At 32.7% G+C, this 13,030-nt stretch overlaps 1 long non-coding RNA gene across 1 annotated transcript; it reads right to left on the bottom strand.

Annotated features, from left to right (window-relative positions):
* Window positions 1-5,588: 5,588 nt before the first annotated feature.
* LOC122198272 (uncharacterized) lies at window positions 5,589-6,288 on the bottom strand. The gene is made up of 4 exons (XR_006192578.2): window positions 6,263-6,288; window positions 6,152-6,180; window positions 6,013-6,061; window positions 5,589-5,909 (listed from the first exon to the last, which is right to left on the bottom strand). It is a non-coding gene; the product is annotated as an uncharacterized LOC122198272 (long non-coding RNA).
* Between the last annotated feature and the right edge of the window lie 6,742 nt (window positions 6,289-13,030).

Below are 13,030 nucleotides of genomic sequence, written 5' to 3'. Positions count from 1 at the left end.
TTCTACAATTTGAATCTACCAGTGTTTTGCATCTAATGACAATGCTATATGGGTAGATTTCTTCAAGTACAACGTTGTAGTAGGAGATGCGATAATAAAGAAATTAATACCTGCAGTAAAATGACACAGTTTTGCTCCAGACCAATTCGTCTGAAAGGACTCGAGAACCATCCATTCCAAACAAATTCCTCATCGGGGTCTCAAACAGAAGAATGACTCAGAAAAGGTCGTGTTATATCCCTTATTTCACAAAAGTAATGTTTTCCATCAATATCAAGTTCAACAAGTTCTTGAATATTCTTTACTTCTCCTTTCCTTTGGGGTTGGGCAAGGTTCATCATAGAGGGCAGGAAGAGTGGGAGAAGGAGTTGTGGTCAGAGGTAGGCGGTGTGAGGGTCTACCCAGCGGTGGATGGCCTTGCTCGGTCCACCAACAGTGTCTCAATCTCCAGTCGTCGAACAAGAACCGGACGTACATAGAAACTTGAGCAGAAGTTGGAGAGCAGATGTGGAGAAGTTATGGGAACAAGCGACGAAGATGCAAAGTTGTCGTAGGATCGCGCTGGAGATGCAAAGTTGGAGAGCAGATGTGGAGAAGTGAAATGGTGGAGGTTTGAGAATCGAGAGAGAAGAAAGAAAGAAAGGGGGTTTTCGGCGGGGATGAACTAGGGTTTTCAGGCGGTGGAAACAAAGCGGGCTTTTTAATTTTTGGGTTTTCATTTCCCCCCGGATGAAACTCGTGTTTCATTAAAATTTATAAAGCGACATAGATAGACAACGCACATTTTATTTAAGGTGCCCTCTGTGTTTTTTTTATTAGACACTAATTTTAGGGCACACAAAAATACGTGCCCTCTATTCTTCATATTTTGGAAAACTGACATCAATTTTTAGGGCACGTACAAATGCGTGTCTTCGATCAGCGCGTGTCATCGATTGTGCGTCGTAAAAGGCTATTTTTCTAGTAGTGTTACTTTTTCCATTGACACGAAGGTCGAAGATAATCAATATTCTTGCTTCCTTATCAAAACTATTTCATCGATCTTGAATTTACATCTTCAAGTGTTAATCATGAATACCCTAACTGCAATCTTTATATAGTAGAACAATGTATTTTGATGAGGTTTATTACATAAGCTTAGGTGGGGCCGATAACTATATTCACTTTTCCCATATATATATATATATATATATATATATATATATATATATATATATATATATATATATATATATATGAGTAGGATCAAATGAGAACACAAAAAAGGTTGAGAACGCGAGAACAAAGTATATTCATTTGTGATTCCATGTATTTATTTGTGGATGAATGATAAATTTTTACGCCTTTAATTTCAATTGAAGAAAAAAGTATATTTATGTTGATTGTGCATAAAAATTTATCATTTCTCCACAAATGAGTACATGGAATCACAAATGAATATACTTGTTCTCGCGTTCTCAACCTTGTAGGTGTTCTCATTTGATCCTTTCCCTATATATATATATATATATATATATATATATATATATATATATATATATATATATATATATATATATATATATATATATATATATATGGAAAAACTGCAATAAAGTCCCTATATATTGGTGTCATAATCGATTTAGTCTCTATATTTATTTTTTATTCAATTAATTCCCAAATACCGGTAATTGTATTCAATTTAACCCATTGACCTAGTCAACAGGTCATCCAACTTTCAAAAATTACATTTTTGGCCCTGATTTCAAAATTTATTACAAATTTGGTGCAAATTTTACACTTTTGGCCCAAATTTTAAATTTTGTTACAAATTTGGTCCAAACTTTACCCTTTTTGCCCAAATTTTAGAATTTTATTATGAATTCATCCTAACTTTAGTTTTTTTTTCTCAAAAAATTGTTTCTAATATGTTTTCTCTTTATAAAATCGTATTTATATAAAAAAACGTATTTTCACATAAAAATCTTATATTTACTATATAAAAACTTTTTTAAAAACCTTTTTTGTATATGAAGTATATAGTTAAAAAAATATATTTATTAAGTATATAAATATATACAGAACCGTTTTTATAAAAAAATATATACAAAAACGTATTTTACAAAAAAAAAAAAAAAGTATACAAACACCTATCACCTTTGTGTGTGTGTGTGTGTCTATATATATATATATATATATATATATATATATATATATATATATATATATATATATATATATATGCACACAAATAGGTGTGTATCTATTTTTTTTATAAAATCGTGTTTGTTTATATTTTTTTTTATAAAAAACGTGTTTGACTAATTTTTTTATATAAAATCATGTTTGTGTACATTTTATAAAAATGTGTTTAAATAATTTTTTTTATAATAGGTATTTGTATATATTTTATAAAATCGTGTTTGTATACATTTTATAAAAACACGTATTATAAAAAATTATAGATAAAATAGGTGTTTGTATACGTTTTTGTTATAAAATACATTTTTGTATACATTTTTTTTTATAAAAACAGATTTGTATATATTTATATACTTAGTAAATATTTATTTTTATAACTAGATATTTCATATAAAAAACTTTTTTAATAAGGTTTTTATATAGAAAATATAAGATATTTAAGTGAAAACACGTTTTTCTTGTATATAAATATGATTTTATAAAGAAAAAACATATTAGAAACAATTTTTTGAGAAAAAAAAAGTTGTTAAAAAAACTAAAGTTAGGATGAATTCATAATAAAATTATAAAACTTGGGCAAAAAGGGTAAAGTTTGGACCTAATTTGCAACAAAGTTTAAAATGTGGGCCAAAAGTGTAAATTTTGGACCAAATTTGTAATAAATTTTGAAATTTGGGCAAAAAATATAATTTTTGAAAGTTGGATGACCTGTTGACCGGGTCAAAGGGTTAAATTGAATACAATTACCGGTATTTGGGACTTAATTGAGTAAAAGTATATATAGGGCCTAAATCGATTATGAGGCCAATATGTAGGGACTTTATTGCAGTTTTCCCTATGTATATATATATATATATATATATATATATATATATATATATATATATATATATAGTATTCAAGTATTATGAAATAGATTGTCATTTAATTTGAAAGTTAGCAAATCTATAAAAATAGTTTTTTTTAAACACTTATGACACACAAATTGTGTATCGAAATGCACATCATAAATGTGTGTCGTAAATTGATCACACGCAAATGCGTTTCCAGGGGCTTTAATGAGATGCATTCTCATGTCATGTATATTTTTATGATACGTAATGCGTGTCATAAAAAACCTTTTTGTAGTAGTGTTTTCATTCACCATATATTTTGACGGTTCTTTGTTCATATGCTTTTGTTGTCAGGCATGTTGAGTAAACATGAAAATTCACAATATTTGATATTAGTTTAATGTCAATGGAAAAGCATTATTTGGATGCTTTGATCTAGTTTTTAATATATGATATTATATAATATCAATTATACTTCTCTTTGCATAAGACATGAGAGTTCACTAATATGTTATTTATATAATAATCATCAAAAGTTCTTATGTTTTTTGCCAAGCATTTTATGATTTGTTGACCAAAATCAAGAGCTTGAGATATATGTTTCTTAAAATGACTCCCAACATGTAGCTTGTACGTTTCTTTATCATACGTAGTCGGCCAATTTTCTCAATCCTAATTTTCTAGTTTCCACCACGCTGTATTACATATTCGTTATGGAGATCTTACCATTTATTGCATACGTTTGCTTGAACCCCCGAAAAGAAACAAAATTTCAAGATACAGTTTCAGTAAGTAAACAACTATATTCACTAATAATTATAATCACTAAATAACTAATCTTTTTAAACCTTTAACACATTAGTTTAAAGGCCAAAATCTAAACTACTAGACCATCACGATAATCTATTTTAGTGCATGTGTTAGCACTCCGACTAACAACAACGTATACGTTAACTTGCTAATACTCCAACTGCCACCCATGCCACCAAATCAGAGTACTAATTAATCCACTTAAGAACTATACCCTCCTAGGGCTGCCCTTGGGCTGTAGATAAGTTGGTTGATCCAGCTGATGTGGTTGCTTTCATGCGACAAGGTTTCTAGTCAAGGGCACCAAACCCAACTATCGGTATTGCTAAAGTCATGGGCAGGCTGTTCGACTCCAAAAAAAAAAGATCTTCGACCACTTAAGAACCATGGTTGTTTGAGCCCCGATTTGTATGATTTGAATTAAAAAACACATGAGACGATGAGTGACCGAGAGGGTAATTCGTGTGTTACATTACTTTGTCTTCACGGAGTAATATTGACCTCATTTCCAAGAAGGTCACTATGTGTCTATGAGTTTGATACCTATAATTATAAATGAGATGAATATTTTCAAATTTTTTGATCGTTTATGTTCATTTAGCATTTTAATGAACATAAATGAACAAACACTAACAAGGTAATTTGTTGAACGAGCCAACATGAACAAAAAAAGTTGTTCAGACGTCATCTGTTCATATTCGTTCGTTTTGTTCGTGTCCATTAAGTTGTTAGCAACTTGTTTACAACTCTATTCATGGAAATCGTATCAAACAAATCTTACATCTTAACATGCATGCTATAGTTTTTACTATAAGATGTATTATTTTAGTACCAATAAATTAGGCTAGCATGTCATAGAAAGAAATTCTTATTTCTAATTGAGTTCTAAAAGCACATAACATGTGGCTAAGGAGTGTACAAAAGGTGCAACTTATGTCTTACGCGAGAAAAAAATATCAAGTTGGGAGTAGGTTTAGAATGTGTGGCCATGCTAAAAAAGAAAACATAACATAAATTTATCTCTATATGTATAGAATCAATAATGGGCATATGTTAGACGGTCATCTTTGGAATTGCTTCTTAAAAAAAGTATTCATCGTGAAATTGTGTAAAAAAGGAATAAAAGAGAGCTAACCCTAGTTAGGCAGCTCTAATACAATGTAAGATAACACGATGTACAAATGATGTTGTAGTTGTGAACTTTTATTGAATAATGGGTACAATTTATAGCTATAGATCGACTCTAAATTAGGAAGAATTCCTCTGGCTACTCCTAGTATATACTCAGATGATGGCTAATTATGCCTATATATACCTTTAACTATAAATATCTCAATAACTGTGGCTAAGGCTCAAAAAGCACTAAGCCCAAGTGTAGAACTTACAAAAACCAGGTTGTAGGAGGAAAGAACACCTTAACTTATAAGCCATCAACTTAATTTAATTTTAATCGATGTGGGATCATAAACGAGATCAATGTATAATGTGTTGATGACATGCCATCTGGCATCCAATAGCAAGACCCAAGCAATTAGCACATTGGGCCAACAAGTTTATATTTAGACAATCCCAAAATATACTCGCAATACCTTTAAAGACTTGAAAGAGCCTTTGGACTCAAAACAACCAACAAAATGAAATAACACCCAACATATTTCATCCTTGCCCTAGAGACTTGATAGGGGATCATCTAAGTAGATCAGCAATCAGTAGTCTTCAAGCTAAATATTGCTATATTTATAAAAACTGCAAGTAATAATGTGTAAAGAAATAGAAGGATCTTTCTATAATGGGTAACAAATGTAAGTAAGGACACCAAATGGAAAAAAATGGTGTATAAATGCTAGTTGTGTTGCGTGACTCACAACCAAACAAATAAATCCAAATCAACCAATTCCTGGTTTCAAAATTTTCAAAATGTTCTAACACATGAAAAAATTAAAAAGAGAGATATGGGTGCTAACAAGTCATCATTCATGTAGGAAATCAACATTCAAACATTCATTAGAAAGTACCACACCCTAGCACTAAAGAACATGCCTCTTCCACTTTTATCATATCTACATATCAGTATTCAGTATCCTGTAACAAAAGAAAATACAATTTTATTTTTGAACTTTCAAATAAAAAAGGAAGTCGAAGAAGATAATCATTTTTATCAGTTAGTTATGTTGGAAAAATTTACTTTTATATTTTCTGCAAGGTCCTTCTCAGCTTGTGTATCCTCTTCATAACTAGCATAAATCATAAGAACATTAAGGAAATAACAAAAATACATAAGAAAGACGATATAATTGATTAAAAAAATGAAATTTAAGACTTACCTTCTCTTGCGCTGCCTTTTTTCCAAGTCCTGCAAATGTCATTTTCTTAGTTTACTTAATTAATAGACAAAGAAAAAGATGGATAAAAGAGAAGTGGATGTTATAGTGCACCTGGAGCATTTTCAAATCCTCTGTAAGTAAAAAGAAATGTTGTTAAATGTTAAACAAAGAGTAACTGAACTACATAGAGAAAAATTAATAAGTAGAAAGATATCAATTTGGGTAAATTCTTTTCCATGTAAGAGGATAAACAAATTAAAGAAACAATGTAGCCAGTAGTTGAAAATGGCCCAATTAAAGCATATTTTTAAAGCAAACATCCATTTAACTCATTTTATTCAATAGATCATGTTATTGTGGTAATAATATTGTCTTTAATAACTTTTTGAAATTCAAGAAACTTCAAAAGAAAAAAAAATCAACGAGAATTACCAGAAATGCCATCTAGTCTACGCAGCAATATCCTGGCAACTCCACCTGAGAATTGAAGAAAACATTTATGAAGTATATGTTGATGAAACCATATTGGTAGTAATTAAAAAGTTTACCTGTAAGGATGATGCTTTTTATCGGCATATTGCTATTAGGTATTTGAAGAATATCTCGACTGCAATATAGCAAAGATCAATGCATAATAATCATAGAAACAAACCCGAAAAAAGAAAAAAATATATATATTAACTAATTAAGTTCAAGTTATAAGAAATCAAAACCATGTTTGGTTGATGTCAATTTTTTCTATCTCGTCATCATCAATTTCCAAATGTGACGCTGCCCTCCAGGCTATTCCAAGAGGAGTGTCTTTCTTCAGGATCTCACTCTTCATGTCCGCTATTCCTGTATCTGTTACATAGCAACTATATAAATCACATTTGATTATGAAATAAAGGGTTTACTAATCCATGACCATGGTACAAAGGACAAATGGCTAGGGTATCCGGTATCATTTGCACAATTTGCATCAAATACGACATATTGCAGAAACTGGTACGCAATATCAATGACAAAGAAAGATATTGGGATGTCAAATAGGGAGGAAGAATTTTGAATAAATACCAACATATAAAGTGTGAATCATAACATTGGAAAGCAAGAGGTAAAAGTCTCCAACTTAGAAGGGTTTATGCGGGACTAGATTTGAGCAATGTACTCGATTCGATAGTCATCGATTCCCCCATAACCATAGCCAACTAACTAGGAATTAAACAAGAAATATCACACCACTTAAACCAAATCGGATAAAAGGTTAGCGTACCTGGATCCAAGTGATCAGGGTCGGAAGGTACGGAAGAAGACGCCATTTACTTATCTATTTTCACGAACGAACACAACTTGATCTGCTAATTGTTTGAAGTCTCCTCGATTGTGTTTCAAGAAATACGATTAGGGTATATTCCGTCGGGAGCCCGGGAAAATCAAATCTTCTTGGGCCTGTTGGCCTAGGCAGCACGTAGAGTCCCGGACTTGTAATAATGATTTTTTTTTTTTAATATTGGATTTGAATGTTTGAAATTTGAAGTAAAATGTTTATAGTATGTGGAGAAAGAATTAGACAAACCATTTGCAATTTATATGAAAAAAAGTTTTAGCTTTTTAAATTTTCCAGGCCGTCAGACAAAAAAACTACTAATATATAAGCTTAATTTTATAAGGGATCAGGTCAACAATGGTCAATTAACTTTTCGTTTTGTTCTCTTTTGTTCACTTAACTATGTTTAGGTTATAAATGGTCATCAAACTTTCTATTTCCTTCCGAAAAGGTCACTGTGACCCCTGTGAAGTTTTTTTGTGGGGACTTCAAAACGGATAATATTGTGATACATGCCGGAGAGAGATGTTATAATTTAAAAGTCACTACTTGAAAGTTATGAAATTTAGTCGGCGAACTTCATCACTTTAGGCTATTTATACTTGTCTATGATACGTTTTGAAGCGTCGAGTAATTTGATTATCCAATCTCATAGAAACTTCTATAATCTCAATCTTCTTTATTGGCATTAAATTGAGTAGCCGATGTTAGTAATCCAGCTATGATACAAAATGTTTACTTAAATCTTCTATTTATACTCAAACTAAGGGTCACAATTCAATGCTTTCGTTCATTAAAATGCAATTGTTGCTAAGGGTTACAATTCAACTAATCATTCTTCAAATAGTTTATGCTGAGATAAATCTTATTCAAAGTTTTGTGAGGAATACAAAAGGGTTATGAACAAAAAGTTTGATGATATATTAGGTACAAAAAAAAAAAGGAAAGTGACCAAATATAAACAAACTCGACAGTTGGTTACTCTCCTAAGTCATTTTTCATGTACTCATTTTCAGAAAATCTCACGTCATCCCTTGCTCATATTAATGACTTTATGAGATTTATTTTTGCTTCTCTTCAAAACAAAACCCACAAACAACATTATTCATACAAGTACAAGTTTGTAATGCACTTGCATATTTTTTAGAGAAATCTTGATTGAGCAGGTACATTTCTTGACTATATTTACATTTCCAGTCAAATGATTTATTGTATCATGGATTCTACACAAGTCTACAAATGAATGGAATTGCAAGTGATGGAATTACAAAAGGGTTATGAACAAAAAGTTTGATGATATATTAGGTACAAAAAAGGAAAGTGACCAAATATAAACAAACTCAACAGCTCGTTACCCTCCTTAGTCATTTTTCATGTACTTATTTTCATAAAATCCCACGTCATCCCCTGCTCATATTAATGACTTTATGAGATTTATTTTTGTTTCTCTTAAAAACAAAACCCACAAACAACATTATTCATACATGTACAACTTTGTAATGCACTTGCATATTTATTAGAGAAATCTTGATTGAGCAGGTGCATTTCTTGACTATATTTACATTTCCAGTCAAATGATTTATTGAATCATGGATTCTAGACATGTCCACAAACAAATAGAATTACAAGTGATGTGATTTTTGAGTTTACTTGCATTTAAGATCGAATTCATGGGATAAGATACAACATTAATATATACAGGATCATGCAGCTTTTGCACACACAACACCATAATATATTATGAGCTAAATGTTTATGCTAATAAAAATACCTCCCATACACACTAATATCCTTTTGCTGAGAGCTGTTGACAACTAACCATAGTAGGCATAGTATAGACCATGTTTTGACCAAGCTACCCCTTCGAATCATTCTTCATATACGTCATGGCCTAAGAAGATTGTAGTATTTGATACTTTTGTAGCTTTAATTTCATTTAACTTTTTGGGGAAAATTACTCAAGAGAGAAATCAACTGTTGAGTTTATTGACATTTGGTCCCTTTCCTTTTATATGTACCCAATATACGTTGGAACTTGTTGTTTGTGTTCACCATTTTGACCGGCTATTAAATGTGATAGCGGACCAAAAGGGTTATTGTGAACATAAACCACAAGTTTGAAGGTATATTGGGTATAAAAAAGGAAAGGGACCAAACATGAACAAACTCAATAGTTTGTTACCCTCCTGAGTCATTTTCCCTAATTAAAACATACATAACTTTTCTTATATGATCAACACGTAATATTTGTTGCTTAATGTGCATTCCTCACAAACTAACACCTAAGTTTTAATTTTGACACATATTTAAAATGTAAAGAACTATTCTTGCATGATGAACACATAATATATGTTTCATACCCTCGGCCTGGTGGCGAGAAACACCGAGCGACATGACTTTCGAGATTGTTGGCTTATGGAATAGGCTTTCGTGTTGAGTTCCAACTTATTTGATAGTCTAAGGGTCGTTTGTACTCTTTGGTTAGTCTGCTATCTCTTTTAGTTGGCCTAAGAATACATGTGACTTTGAGAGGGTCAACATAATGTTGGTGAGTTCATAGGATTGGTAATTATGAAAACTCTTTGTCGATGTTCTTAGGTTAGCAATCGTTAAAATCTCAAACCATGTTAGTGTGTTAGCGTATTCTCTAGTGTATTGGTGGTAGGATTCATATAGTTTAGTGACTACATCTTAATCCTAATTTGGATACAAGAGGTATACTTTACTTGTTGCCTTATCTCAAGGTTAGTGTTTTGATAATATTCTCGTACCATTTCTATTATCGTATTATAGGAACTACTTCTCAATGCGTACCTCAAGATCAGTGGTTATTTAGTTTAATGATCATAAATCTAAATCATTTCCACAAGTTTGAGTGTACTATCACTACTTTCTTAGGTCGGTTTGTGTTTTGGAACCTTGGGGTATTTCGGTAAAGTGTCAGTTCGTGCTTTTGTGGAAATTGAATTTTTGTTTGGAAGGCCTTAAGGCATTTATGAGTTCATGGATTCTCATTACCTTTTTGTGGCTATAAGGATAGCCGGAAACAGAATTATAACGAAAAAGTGATGGCCTTTGGAAGTTTGGTGGTTTTAAGGTTTAGCTGGGAACACAGGGCGTACTGGTAAAGAAAGCAGTACACGTGGTGTACCTTGGTGTACTTTGGGCATACTAACCAAGATGCTTGCGGGTGCTCTTTGGAGTACACTGGGTGTACGATATGTACCTTGCACATTCTCCAATCAGACCCAAGCCCTGTTTTAGAGTCTTGGAACCTATTTAAGCTCCTTATCTCATAACCTAACCCTAATATCTTCAGCCTCCATCCCTCTAAACCCTAGATATCGACCCTTAGCCCCCATTTGTGTTATTTTAGAGCTTCAAAGTGTTTTATGTCTGATTTGGTACTTGAGGAGGAAGAATGAACTTCTTGAAGAGTCATTGCTTGACTTGGAGCTTTTGGATCCAGACTTTGTGCACCTAGATCTAAATTCTGGCGGTATAAAGTCTCAACCTTGAAAACTCTTTCTTGTAGATCTAGCTAGGTGGCACTTTGTTATGATTTCGGTCCTTTTATGGTGGTTCTTGTGAGTAGAATTTACTCCTGAACCTTTTAGCTTTATATTTGGCCTTTGATGGAGATACGGAGTCATAAAGTTTGGATCTTGATGAGTATTAACCTTCCATGCATGATATAGTAGTCTTTTGGTGAAGCTTGGGACTTAGGGTTTTGATTTGGGTTGCATTAAGTCATGTTAAGTCATAAAGTTAGGAATTTTATGAATTAAGTAGTCCAGTTGAATTAGATCTGGAAGTTTGGACTATGGTCTTAAGGTATTAAGAAGTTTTTAAGAAATCTTGGAGTGATTTTGACCATTGGAATTCATCTTTGGTGATTATGATTCATTAAGCCATGCAAAGGTTTAAAGCCTTCGACTTGATGGATAAAGTCACTTATATTTAGCTATTCCGAGGTTTTAGACGTCTTGGCTTAAAGTATCAAGATGCTTTCTAGGTTGGTTGTGGGCAGGTTCAGTACGCGAGATGTACCTCCTTGTACGCAGGGCGTACTGGTTCTCTTGGCCATACGCTTAGCGTACCCACTGAGTACACAGGGCGTACTCAATCAGATAAGATTCTGCATTTTGGGGCTTCAAGTTTGGGCTTTCTTTTAGGCTTGAGTGTTGAGTTATTAATAGGCCATCTGAGTACAAGTTTTTTGGACTAGGAAGAATTCTTGGGCTTTAGGGTAAGGCCCATATAAGGGGTTTGGGCCCAATTTGGAAAATTAGGCCATATTTGGGCCTTAGTTGATTAATTGGCCTTTGGGCCTTTTAGATTGTGATTTTGGGCCTTAGTCTTGGACCAAGCTAAGTTAGGGGCAAAATGGTGTTTTTACCCTAACTATGGATTTATGGTTATGGATTGGAACCCAATTGCTGATTGGGTGTTGTTTTGTTTTTGATAGTTCGGGGATCTGTCAGGCAACAGTCAGGGATTTTCTATTTGATTTGGTAGTGTGAGCTAAGTATTCTCACTATATCCAGGTCGAAGGCACCGATGTCAACCCATTACTTGTTATGTGGAATGCTAGTTGTCTCTGTGATACTTGGATGAAAGACCATGGGGGAGCCCGTGACACATGGATATCAGACCATTTAGGAAGCCCTTGGCAATCCAGGTAAAGACCATGGGGTAGCCCATGGCACTTGGATATCAGACCATGGGGGAAGCCGATGTCATTTCAGGTAAAGACCGTATGGGGAAACCCATGGCAACTATATGTATGTTGCACGATATTCTGTGGTTATATGTTATGTTATTATGTGGTTATATGTTATATGGTATTTTGAGAAACTCACTAAGCTTTGTGCTTTTGATTTTCATTTTATGTTTCAGGTACTCCGGTTTGGAAATGGAAGTGCTCAGAATGATTGTAGAGCACACACCACATGTTTCTGTATTCTATGAATTACTTTGATTTGATGACGTTGCTAAATCTTAGTTACCTTGGTTTTATGCGAAAGATATATATTAACGATTTATAAATCTAAAATAAAAAAAAAATTATGTCATGATTTTTGAGACGTTACAAGTTGGTTGTCACACCCCCGACCGAGGCGGCGGAATACGCCGGGCTGTGCGACTTAGTTCATGGATCACAAGCAAATTGAATATACATCACAAGTTACAACAATAACAGCATAACAGTTACATTCCAATTTAAAGTTCGAATACAGGGTTCATACATATAATAATAATAGATTCATAAATTTGCCTTAACGAGTAGGCCGACATAACAAAAACTAAATGAGACTAGATTGCCTGAAAATCCATGAACAAATCTTCTGTTAAAGGCTGGTTCACTGATCTCCTGAGAATACATGAGATTTGAGGGTCAACATAAAGGTTGGTGAGAGTTACAGGTTTTCTGCTAACCGCAGTAATGATACTTTATAAATCTAGAAAGTATTTATTTTGTGGTTAAAACCATGTTTGATAATGGGTTAAATCACAAGTATATCTATACTTGAAATATTTGTTAAAGAGATAAATCATAAGTAAACCAT

This window comes from Lactuca sativa, chromosome 5 (assembly GCF_002870075.4).
Source record: "Lactuca sativa cultivar Salinas chromosome 5, Lsat_Salinas_v11, whole genome shotgun sequence".
Taxonomy (NCBI): Eukaryota; Viridiplantae; Streptophyta; class Magnoliopsida; order Asterales; family Asteraceae; genus Lactuca; species Lactuca sativa.
Note: the sequence above shows the minus strand (reverse complement) of the source record. Positions and strands in the feature narration are given on the sequence as shown.